Source organism: Rhinoderma darwinii, chromosome 3, assembly GCF_050947455.1.
Source record: "Rhinoderma darwinii isolate aRhiDar2 chromosome 3, aRhiDar2.hap1, whole genome shotgun sequence".
NCBI classification, from domain to species: Eukaryota; Metazoa; Chordata; class Amphibia; order Anura; family Rhinodermatidae; genus Rhinoderma; species Rhinoderma darwinii.
Window position 1 is genome coordinate 39,336,905 of NC_134689.1, and position 12,052 is coordinate 39,348,956.

The window sequence follows — 12,052 nt, forward strand, 5'->3', positions numbered from 1 at the left end:
CATTCATTCCAACATAGATAATTTGTACAAAGCAAAATTCATGTATTGCAAGCGATAAGCGTTTCTTTTGACGTTTCGGCCTATCCAAGGCCTTTCTCACAATCGCTATGGGGAAAGCAAATAATAACATAACGTATCTAGTATTTTCAATTGGACAACAAATAAACAAATAAATTCAAAGATTTATGACAATGGTATTTCTCAAGAATGGTCTACTACATTTCAATAGTAGTCACCCCAGGAATACACTTTGTTCTTTACCTCGATCCCAGTTCATGAGAGTGTCCAGGATCGTTTCTGATGTTGACACCAAAAAAATTAAAATACAGAATATGTCTAATAAATTTGAACAAAGAGGTTATCCCAAGTCATTACTATCCAAAGAACTAGATAAACTACTAGTGACTAACCAGGAGACCACTGAAAAAAAACCTAAACAGGCTAGATTACCCCTGATTTTGACCTATCACCCTATAATACCAAAATTACTACAGAGTGTCCGCAGACACTGGTCGGTACTACATACCGCTTACCCAGGAATAGAGGAATTCAAAAATCCAGTAATGATGTGCTCTAAGAGATCTCCTAATGTCCGTGACCGTGTTATCAGAGCAGACATTGGTAGTCTCACAACAACATCTAGACAAACTTTCCTACAGACCAAACGCAACGGGACTTTCCCATGTCTTCATTGCTCGTGCTGTTCCAGTATTATTAAGGGAGACACAATCCAGTACCCTCATACCAACAAGACCTTTCCAGCTAGAGGCTTCTTCACTTGAGACTCGAACTTTTTGGTTTATCTAATTAAGTACCCATGCGGTTTGACCTATGTGGGAGAAACCACCCAACACATCAGGGACCGTATATATGTAGTCATAAGTCCACAATTAGGTGCAAGAAAATATGGCTACCCCTTCCAGATAATTTTATTAAATTTAACCACAATATTTCCCAATTAAGATTCCAAATCATAGAACAGGTTTCTAGGCCTAGGAGGGGTGGCAACCATATACACCTACTCAAACAAAGGGAGTCATACTGGATCCACACATTGGAGACTCTGGCACCTAAAGGCCTGAATAGGGAATTCGACCTATTATGCTGAAAATAAATATAAATCGATTGTCAATTCTCTTACTCTTTTGCTTTCTATTATTAATACTATACATTTATCTCTTTCTCAGGCACGATAGAAAAAGATTTATATTCAAGATCCAGTGTGCGACCAGATACAGGTACCATAGAACCGGTTCACAATCTACCTCTTCTTTTTTGCTTTATCAATATTTTCTGTTCCATACTTTACTTTTATATTACAATCCGCCCCCCTTCCCCCTTTCTCATTAAATAATGATACATCCCCTGTATAATATAACTCACTATTTTGTCCGTCCAATAGCGATAGCTATATATCACTTTTCCGTGCATACTTTGGTTCAGACTTGTGGGAGTATCCAACGCTATATATAACTTCATTATTATATAAACATTCATTCCACATAGATTCTATTATCTTGGTAAAACTAATGACATCCTTACATCTACGTTCCCTCGGTTTAAGGAGGCTGGCATTAGGAAGGTGAAACTTACGAGTGCAGCACTAGACCCAATTAGCAACGAGGACGGCTTGCGTTCCACAGAGCGATGGCATCCCTATTGCGCATGCGTCAGAACAGCCTTGCGTTCCAAATACCGGATATCCGGTATGAGAACCAGACCTCATAAACGGGTGCTCTCGTTAGCACTTTTACACACTCTGAGCGTCAGGCAGATGCCATCTACTCGGTTCATTTCTTGGAAACTAAATGCAGGTACGCTATTGTCATTATACAACATATAACTTGGTCTGTCCGCTACCTCGGTATCCTATATAAATTTCTTCAGTCTGCTTTCTATTATCACCATTTTTTCCAGCCGGTATTTTATGGTATGGTCCTGAGAGGTATCTTGTTAATACCTCCCTTACTAGTATTTACATGTATACCCTTAACATATTGATGTGATATGTCTTAATATATGTTCTTCTATATATTGTTCTTTACATATCCCGATGCAAGAAGCTTAAAACGTGAATAAACCTGTGATTGTAAAAGTACATGATTATAATGATCACATATGAATGTCATTGAAAAATATCTCCTGTTCTTTATAAGTGATTTATTCAATTCACATATGTATCCATTGATTCTATCTACTGGGCTCAGGTGTCTAAATCTAGATTTGAGAAATACCATTGTCATAAATCTTTGAATTTATTTGTTTATTTGTTGTCCAATTGAAAATACTAGATACGTTATGTTATTATTTGCTTTCCCCATAGCGATTGTGAGAAAGGCCTTGGATAGGCCGAAACGTCAAAAGAAACTCTTATCGCTTGCAATACATGAATTTTGCTTTGTACAAATTATCTATGTTGGAATGAATGAAAATAAATAATTCTTCCACGAAAATTCTATACAGTCGAATATCTTTGGAGTGCGTTTGGGTTTTCTTTATATTCTACAATTGGGGTACAACCCGCACCTGAACAGCACCAACACACAGGAGTGCATCCTTACTATTTCTATTTACATATACGGACAGAGACATCAAGCAGAGCGCTCCAGGAGCGGAATGTCCGGCCACACGGAGATTTCGCTCCTTCAGGGAGCTACAGTGGCGCTAGTAGATTGCAAAGCAGGGAGATACCTCCCTGCTCTGCTATAGTACTCTGCCGGCCATGGGGGGGGGCCCGTTCCAACAGATGGCACGGGCGCCCTCCTGCCCGGTGACGCCACCCATGCCACTTTCTGTTCTCCCAGAAATCCCCTCCTCTTTCCCCCACTGAGCCCTGGCACTTAGTCTCTCCACCTTGTCCCCTGATACCCACCAGCTGTCTCTGCCCTGCCACTCAAAAGAGACCGTACTAGTTTGCTTTTCACCACTGCCTTACCTCCCACCCCTTTACTTTGTGCCCGGCCCAATAGTGAAGGGGGCCCCGACTCCTTGTCTGCATGGGGCCCAGAAATTTATGATGGCGGCTTTGATGCTCTGGCTGGGGATTCCACTTCTAGAGGGAGCGCCAATGGCACTATCTACAAGGAGGAAGGTGGTGTAGCGCTATCTACTATGGTGTATTTGGCACTACCTACAAGGGGCTGTGCGTAGCGCTACCTACCAGGGGTTCTATGTGGCACATTCCATAAGGAGTGTGTGTGGCACAATCTACTGAGGGTACTGTGGCACTATCTACAGAGGGCACTGTGGTATTATCTACAAGGGCTTTGTATGGCCTCTCAAATTGGTATACCATTAATATATATCTGTAATGAGAAAACATTTTTAAATTGGTCCCACAAGGTTTCTAAGCTATGCCATATACAGTACATCAATCTGGACAGGTTGGTACTTTCTAATATGCACCTTGTCCTACACGTATCACAACGCTTTCAAAGGAAGCAGCAGTAAAGATAAAGAGCATGAACTTGATGTCAAAATACTGCGCATGTCTAACAAAGTCTAGTATTGTTTTTAGTCCGTAAATGATAATTTAAAGGATTTGCCAGACACAGGTTCTGTGTCGACGCCCGTGGACAATCAGTCTGCACCTGCTCCTATGTCTGTGAGACTGACTCCACCTTCCACCACTCAGGATGGCAGGCTTAGGAGTGGGAGAGCCTATCACAGCCTGGCCAGACGGAGCTAGTTCTCGCCCACTGTCTTTTTATACCTGCCTTTCCTGTTCCTCCTTTGCCTGTGATTCTTCTATGCTTGTTTCCTGGCTTGCTGCTGCTGCTTGTACTACTGATCCTCTGCTTGTTATTGACCTTGGCTTTCTGACCACTCTCCTGCTCAGCGTTTTGTACCTCGCTCTCTCCTGGTTTGACTCGGCTCGTTCACCACTCTTGTTGCTCACGGTGTCTCCGTGGGCAGCTGCCCTGTTTCCCTAGCTTCTGTGTACCCTTGTCTGTTTTGTCTGTCTTGCACTTACTGAGTGTAGGGACCGTCGCCCAGTTGTACCCCGTCGCTTAGGACGGGTCGTTGCAAGTAGGCAGGGACTGAGTGGCGGGTAGATTAGGGCTCACCTGTCTGTCTCCCTACGCTGTCATTACATAATCACAGGCCCATATACCTAGTCTACGCTGGTCCCTGACAAATCTATGGACCCCCTTGAGAGCCTGGCTCAGCAGATGCAGGACCTCTCCCTACAGGTCCAGGCCCTGGCTCAGAGGGACAATCTGCGTTATGCTACCCTGGTAGTGCCCCCCACCTCACCTCTTGAACCCCACCTCAAGTTGCCTGACCGGTTCTCAGGGGACCGGAAGACTTTTTTCTCCTTTCGGGAGAGTTGTAGACTCTATTTTCGCTTAAAGCCCCACTCCTCAGGTTCTGAGAGTCAGCGGGTGGGTATAATTATGTCCCGGCTCCAGGACGGGCCCCAAGAATGGGCCTTCTCCTTGGCTCCTAACGCCACTGAACTTTCCTCCGTTGATCTTTTCTTTTCTGCTCTCGGGCTCATTTATGACGAGACTGACAAGACTGCCTTTGCCGAGAGTCAGCTGGTGACCTTACGTCAGGGTAAGAGACCTGTAGAGGAGTATTGTTCTGACTTTAGAAAGTGGTGTGTACCTTCTCGGTGGAATGACCCTGCCTTGAGGTGCCAGTTTAGATTGGGTCTGTCGAACGCCCTGAGAGACCTGCTAGAAAGCTATCCCTCTGCTGACTCCCTAGATCAGGTTATGGCTTTAGCGGTACGACTTGACCGACGTCTCAGGGAACGACGACTTGAACATTTTTGTGCCTTCTCCTCTGACTCCCCCATGATGGCTCCCGAGGTTCCGTTGCCTCATTCTTCCACGGAAAACTCGGATGAACCTATGCAACTCGGGGCCTCCGTGTCCCCCCAACAACGTAGAGAGTTCCGCAGGAAGAATGGTCTCTGCTTCTACTGTGGGGATGACAAGCATCAAGTGAACAACTGTCCTGGGCGTAAGAATAAGCAGCCGGAAGAACTTCCGCGCCTAAGTGATCATCGGGGAGGTCACTTGGGCGCACAGGTATTTCCCGTAAAGATGAAACCTAATAAAATCTTGCTTCCCTTTCAGGTGTCTTTTGGTGGTAGGTCTGCTACCGGCAGTGCCTTCGTGGATTCAGGGTCTTCTGCTAATATTATGTCTGTGGAATTTGCTATGTCTCTAGCTATGCCATTGATTGATTTGCCTAAACCTGTCCCGGTAGTGGGTATCGACTCCACTCCTCTTGCGAATGGTTATTTTACACAGCATACCCCTGTTTTTGAACTCCTTGTTGGCTCCATGCATTTGGAGCAGTGCTCTGTACTGGTGATGCAGGGATTATCGTCCGATTTGGTTTTAGGCCTTCCCTGGTTGCAGTTGCATAGTCCCACGTTTAACTGGAATACTGGGGATCTTACCAAATGGGGTAATGAATGCATGACGTCATGTTTTTCTGTTAATTCTATTTCTCTCCCTGAAGAGGTGAACACTCTACCTGAGTTTGTTCAGGACTTCGCTGATGTTTTCTCTAAAGAGGCCTCCGAAGTGTTACCTCCTCATAGAGAATACGATTGCGCAATCGATTTGGTACCAGGAGCTAAGCTCCCTAAGGGTAGGATATTCAATCTCTCTTGTCCCGAACGTGAAGCCATGAGGGAGTATATCCAGGAATGCCTGGCCAAGGGTTACATTCAACCCTCTACTTCTCTGGTAGGTGCTGGCTTCTTCTTCGTAGGGAAGAAGGATGGTGGTCTTAGGCCGTGCATCGACTACCAGAACTTGAATAAGGTCACTGTAAGGAACCAGTACCCCCTTCCTTTGATTCCTGATCTCTTCAATCAGGTTCAGGGGGCCCAATGGTTCTCTAAGTTTGATCTACGGGGGGCTTATAACCTTATCCGCATCAAAGAGGGGGATGAGTGGAAGACTGCGTTTAACACGCCTGAAGGTCATTTTGAATACCTCGTAATGCCCTTTGGGTTGTGTAATGCTCCCGCGGTCTTCCAGAATTTCATAAATGAGATTTTAAGAGACTATCTGGGGGTATTTCTTGTAGTGTACCTTGATGACTTACTTGTGTTTTCCAAGGACTGGTCCTCCCACATTGAGCATGTCAGGAAGGTGCTCCAGGTCCTTCGGGAAAACAAACTGTTTGCTAAGACCGAAAAATGTGTGTTTGGGGTGCAAGAGATACCATTTTTGTGTCAAATCCTCACTCCTCATGAATTCCACATGGACCCCGCCAAGGTCCAGGCTGTGGCGGAATGGATCCAACCTGCCTCCCTGAAGGCGTTACAGTGCTTCCTGGGATTCGCTAATTATTACAGGAGATTTATTGCTAACTTCTCGGTCATCGCTAAGCCTCTTACGGATCTCACTCGCAAAGGTGCTGATCTCCTCCACTGGCCTCCTGAGGCTGTCCAGGCTTTTGAGGTCCTTAAGAAGTGCTTTATCTCGGCCCCAGTGCTGGTTCAGCCCAACCAAATGGAGCCTTTCATCATGGAGGTTGACGCCTCCGAGGTGGGAGTGGGTGCTGTCTTGTCCCAGGGTACCAGGTCCCTCACCCATCTCCGCCCCTGTGCCTACTTCTCCAGGAAGTTTTCACCCACTGAGTGTAACTATGATATTGGCAACCGCAAACTCTTATCCATTAAATGGGCATTTGAAGAGTGGCGCCACTTCCTGGAGGGGGCTTTGCACCAGGTAACGGTCCTTACCGACCACAAGAATCTGGTTTTCTTAGAATCTGCCCGGAGGCTAAACCCGAGACAAGCTCGATGGGCGTTATTTTTTACCAGATTCAACTTTTTGGTCACCTATAGGGCTGGGTCTAAAAATATTAAGGCTGACGCACTGTCGCGTAGCTTCATGGCCAGCCGTCCTTCGGAGGAGGATCCTGCTTGTGTTTTGCCTCCAGGTATAATAATTTCCTCTATTGATTCTGATTTAGTCTCCGAAATTGCGGCTGATCAAGGTTCAGCTCCCGGGAACCTTCCTGAGAACAAGCTGTTTGTTCCCCTGCAACTCCGGCTAAGGGTACTTAGGGAAAATCATGACTCTGCACTATCTGGCCATCCAGGCATCCTGGGTACCAAGCACCTCATTGCCAGAAACTACTGGTGGCCTGGGTTGCTTAAAGACGTTAAGGCCTACGTCGCCGCTTGTGAGGTTTGTGCTAGGTCCAAGACTCCCAGGTCCCGACCAGCGGGCTTACTATGTTCTTTGCCCATTCCCCAGAGACCTTGGACCCATATCTCCATGGATTTTATCACCGATTTGCCTCCATCTCAAGGCAAGTCGGTGGTGTGGGTTGTAGTGGACCGCTTCAGTAAGATGTGCCACTTTGTGCCCCTCAAGAAACTACCCAATGCTAAGACGTTAGCTACCTTGTTTGTCAAACACATCCTGCGTCTCCATGGGGTTCCTGTCAATATTGTTTCTGACAGAGGGGTACAATTTGTTTCATTGTTTTGGAGAGCCTTCTGTAAAAAGTTGGAGATTGATCTGTCCTTCTCCTCAGCTTTCCATCCTGAAACTAATGGCCAAACGGAGAGGACTAATCAGTCTCTAGAACAATATTTAAGGTGTTTTATCTCTGGCTGTCAACATGATTGGGTCTCATTCATTCCCCTCGCCGAATTTTCCCTTAATAACCGGCTCAGTAACTCGTCAGGGGTCTCCCCCTTTTTCTGTAATTTTGGGTTTAATCCACGGTTCTCCTCTGTTTCACCTGGTAGTTCCAACAATCCCAAGGTAGATGTCGTTCATCAGGAACTGTGCACAGTCTGGGCCCAGTTTCAGAAGAACCTAGAGGCGTCCCAGAGCATACAAAAGACTCAGGCAGATAGAAGACTTTCTGCTAACCCCTTGTTTGTGGTCGAGGATCTGGTGTGGCTGTCTTCTAAAATTTGCGCCTTAAAGTCCCGTCTAAGAAATTTGCTCCCCGGTTTATAGGGCCGTACAAGGTCATTGAAGTCCTTAACCCTGTCTCCTTCCGACTGGAGTTGCCCCCGTCTTTTCGAGTGCACGACGTCTTTCATGCCTCCCTCCTTAAACGCTGCTCCCCGTCCTTGGCTCCCTCGAGGAAACCTCCGGTCCCTGTTCTCACCCCTGAGGGGGTAGAATTCGAGGTGGCCAAGATTGTGGACAGCAGGATGGTCCAAGGCTCCCTCCAGTACCTGGTCCATTGGAGAGGATACGGGCCTGAGGAGAGGACTTGGGTACCCGCCCGGGATGTTCACGCTGGGGTATTGCTCAAGAGGTTCCACCTTCGTTTCCCCAATAAACCAGGTCCACCTAGAAAGGGTCCGGTGGTCCCTCATAAAAGGGGGGGTACTGTAAAGGATTTGCCAGACACAGGTTCTGTGTCGACGCCCGTGGGCAATCAGTCTGCACCTGCTCCTATGTCTGTGAGACTGACTCCATCTTCCACCACCCAGGATGGCAGGCTTAGGAGTGGGAGAGCCTATCACAGCCTGTCCAGACGGAGCTAGTTTCCGCCCACTGTTTATTTATACCTGACTTTCCTGTTCCTCCTTTGCCTGTGATTCTTCTATGCTTGTTTCCTGGCTTGCTGCTGCTTGTACTACTGATCCTCTGCTTGTTATTGACCTTGGCTTTCTGACCACTCTCCTGCTCAGCGTTTTGTACCTCGCTCTCTCCTGGTTTGACTCGGCTCGTTCACCACTCTTGTTGCTCACGGTGTCTCCGTGGGCAGCTGCCCTGTTTCCCTAGCTTCTGTGTACCCTTGCCTGTTTTGTCTGTCTTGCATTTACTGAGCGTAGGGACCGTCGCCCAGTTGTACCCCGTCGCTTAGGACGGGTCATTGCAAGTAGGCAGGGACTGAGTGGCGGGTAGATTAGGGCTCACCTGTCTGTCTCCCTACCCTGTCATTACAGATAATCACTGTGACTATCGGCCCTCCAGTATGAGAACCCTCACAGACAGCTCTTCATATCTCAGCTCCCTTGACCATTGTGGGATTGGGAAACTAAAGTTCACGCATTTCAACTAAAATCTTCAGATTTTGAGTGAGCAACTACCTAAAATAATGTTATGTTATACTACCATACATTTAAAAATGCCAGGGATACTATGCCCGCAGGGTTGTGAAAAAAATAAAAAAATGTATCAGCCATATAGCTTTTTACTGTGAATTGACACCTCATGGACTGTTCCTATGCTTGTTCGCACATAAGCAGTTCATTGGCACAATACAGGCCTCTGAAAATAATATTGTGCGTAGACCATATGGCTGTAGGGCAAATATACGGAACTTGATTTCCCTGCAGACTATTTTGAAGTTGAGCCTCATTTTGTATCTACAGCCTCTATTTGCCTGTATTGTTCGTGGCAATAAATAACAAACGATGGAAGCTTTATAACTGCAGGATCAGACTACACAGGGTTTGTTGTGTGTTACCATAGAAACATACAGGCCTGTATAGGAGCTGTAAACACAACACGATAAGACATGCCTAATTGACTATTTGCAAATTTGCTTCTTTTTCAGTTTCGATGCATTGGAGTAATAAAAAAATTCTTGCGAAGGCTGGGACAACCTTTAACCCCTTAGAGACTTTTAGGCCTTAATGACAAAGCAATTTTTTTTTAATGACTTGTTTTTTGCGGGACAAGTTTTATTTTTTTAATAGCACCATTTTGGGTTACCTATAATTTCTTGATGAACTTTTATCCACTTTTTTGGGGGGGGGGGAGGGTGGGCTAATGGAAAAAAACCCTGAAATATTGACATTCTTTTTTTGCATGTTAATTTTACACTGTTTACCGTGTGTTATAAATAAAATAATAGTTTTATTCAGCGGGTCGTTACGATTGCGGCAATACCAAATGTATATATAGTTTTTTTTTATGTTTTACTACTTTTACACAATAAAAACACTTTTTTTTCAAAATTATTTGTTTTTGTCTCACCATATTTCAAGAGCCATAACTTTTTTATTTTTCTGCTGACATAGCTGTATAGATGCTTTTTTTTTGCGCTACGACTTGTAGTTTTTTAAGTACCAATTTAGAGTACATGCAACTTTTTGATCGCTTTTTAGCACATTTTTTTGAAGGCAGGATGAACAGAAAACAGCAATTCTGGCATTGCTTTTTATTTAATGTTTTTTATAGGGTTCCCCCTGCAGGTTATATAATGTAGTAGCTTTATAAGTGGGTTCATTACGAACGCGGCGATACCAAATATGTGTAAAAATGTTAAATTTTTTGTTGCTTTTCCACAATAAAGCATTTTGTAAGGGGAAAGGGTGGATTTTCAAAATTTATTTATTAACTTTTTGAAACTTTTTTTAAAATTTTTTTTTTGTCCCACTAAAAGACTTTACTATGCCATCATTTAGTCGCTTTTATAATACACTGCAATGCTTCTGTATTGCAGTGTATTATGCTAGTCAGTGTATGGCCTTATTCACACGAGCGTATTTCACGTCCATGTTACACACGTTAAAACAATGGATGTCACACGGATCTATGCAATTCAATGGGGCCATTCAGACATTGTGTTTTTCATGCAGCGTGTTTCCGCTGCGTGAAACTTACTGCATGTCCTATTCTTGTGGTTTTTTTGCGCAACACGCACCCATTGAAATCAATGTGTGCGTGAAAATCACGGACAGCACAAGGATGTCATCCGTGTACTGTCCGTGATTCACGCAACAGTTGCTTAAGAAATGATGAGAAAAGGAAAACCACCTCCTCCAATTTATTTTTTTGCAGACGTAAAAAACGTGTGACATATGGATGATATACGCGCGTAAAAAAACGCAGATGCACACTGTACAGGGCTGTCACACGGAACTGCAATGCAAGAAAAACACTGAATTTTTTACTCGCGCAAAATGGACACGTTCATATGAATAAGGCCTAAAACTGACAGGCACATTGCGTGTGTGCCGTTGGGATGAGAGATGGAGCCCTCACCCTCTAAAACCACTGAGATGCAGTGGTCGCTATTGACTGCTGCATCTGAAGGGTTAAAAGGGCCCTCAGATAAATGCTGATTTCCATCCCGCCCGCTCGAGCAGGTGCTCTTCCAGTAACTGAGAGCAGGGAGTTTATCCTCCTCCTGGCGGCGCTGCTTAATTCTGATGCAGCGCAGTAAAAAGGCTAATGCATCAGAATAAAGTATGTTAGTGACCGCTGTAAAAACACCTATGGGCGGTCAATAAATAGTTAAAATTCATCAATACCAATAAATACTTTCACTACTATTTTTTTAGCATTTAAAACATTCACACAACTGTCTTGTCAATAGTTGTGGTGCACACATTAGAACTTGTCTGCCCCAATCTGAATGCCACACTGGCTGATGGCCACTTCCAGCTTCACTTGATGGATCGGCCGCAAATTGCGGCTTTATCAGGTGAAGCCATTAGTGCCTTTGAAATGCCTTAGGGTATGTTCACACGCTTACTAAAAACATCTGAAAATACAGAACTGTTTTCAAGGGCAAACCGCTCCTGATTTTTAGACGTTTTATTAACAACTCGCGATTTTTGCTGCGTTTTACGCTGCGTTTTTTACGCCCGTTTTGGAGCTGTTTTCTATAGAGTCAATGAAAAACGGCTCCAAAAACTTCCCAAGAAGTGACATGCACTTCTTTTTCGGGCCGCTTTTTTACAAAACGGCCGCGACAAAAAACGGCCCGTCGGAACAGGACGCCGTTTTTCCCATTGAAATCAATGAGCAGATGTTTGGAGGCGTTCTGCTTCAGATTTTTCGCCCGTTTTTCAGGCGTTTACGGCCCGAAAGACAGCCGAAAATAGGCCGTGTGAACATACCCTTACAGATTTAAAGCAGCATATTTAAATGATCAAAAGTAGAATGGTTCATCTTTTTCTTAACACCTGCAAAGATGAAAGAATTTTGGTTTTAACATTGTTATTTCATGAACACTGAGAGTAAGAAATCTTCACCATAAAATAATAATAAAAAACAGTTTTTTTCCGCAGCTAAAGTTCAGTGATCTATAGAATTACATTTTTTGCCTGTCACAAAGCCTAGAATGAATTGAAGAAGGAATGATATGT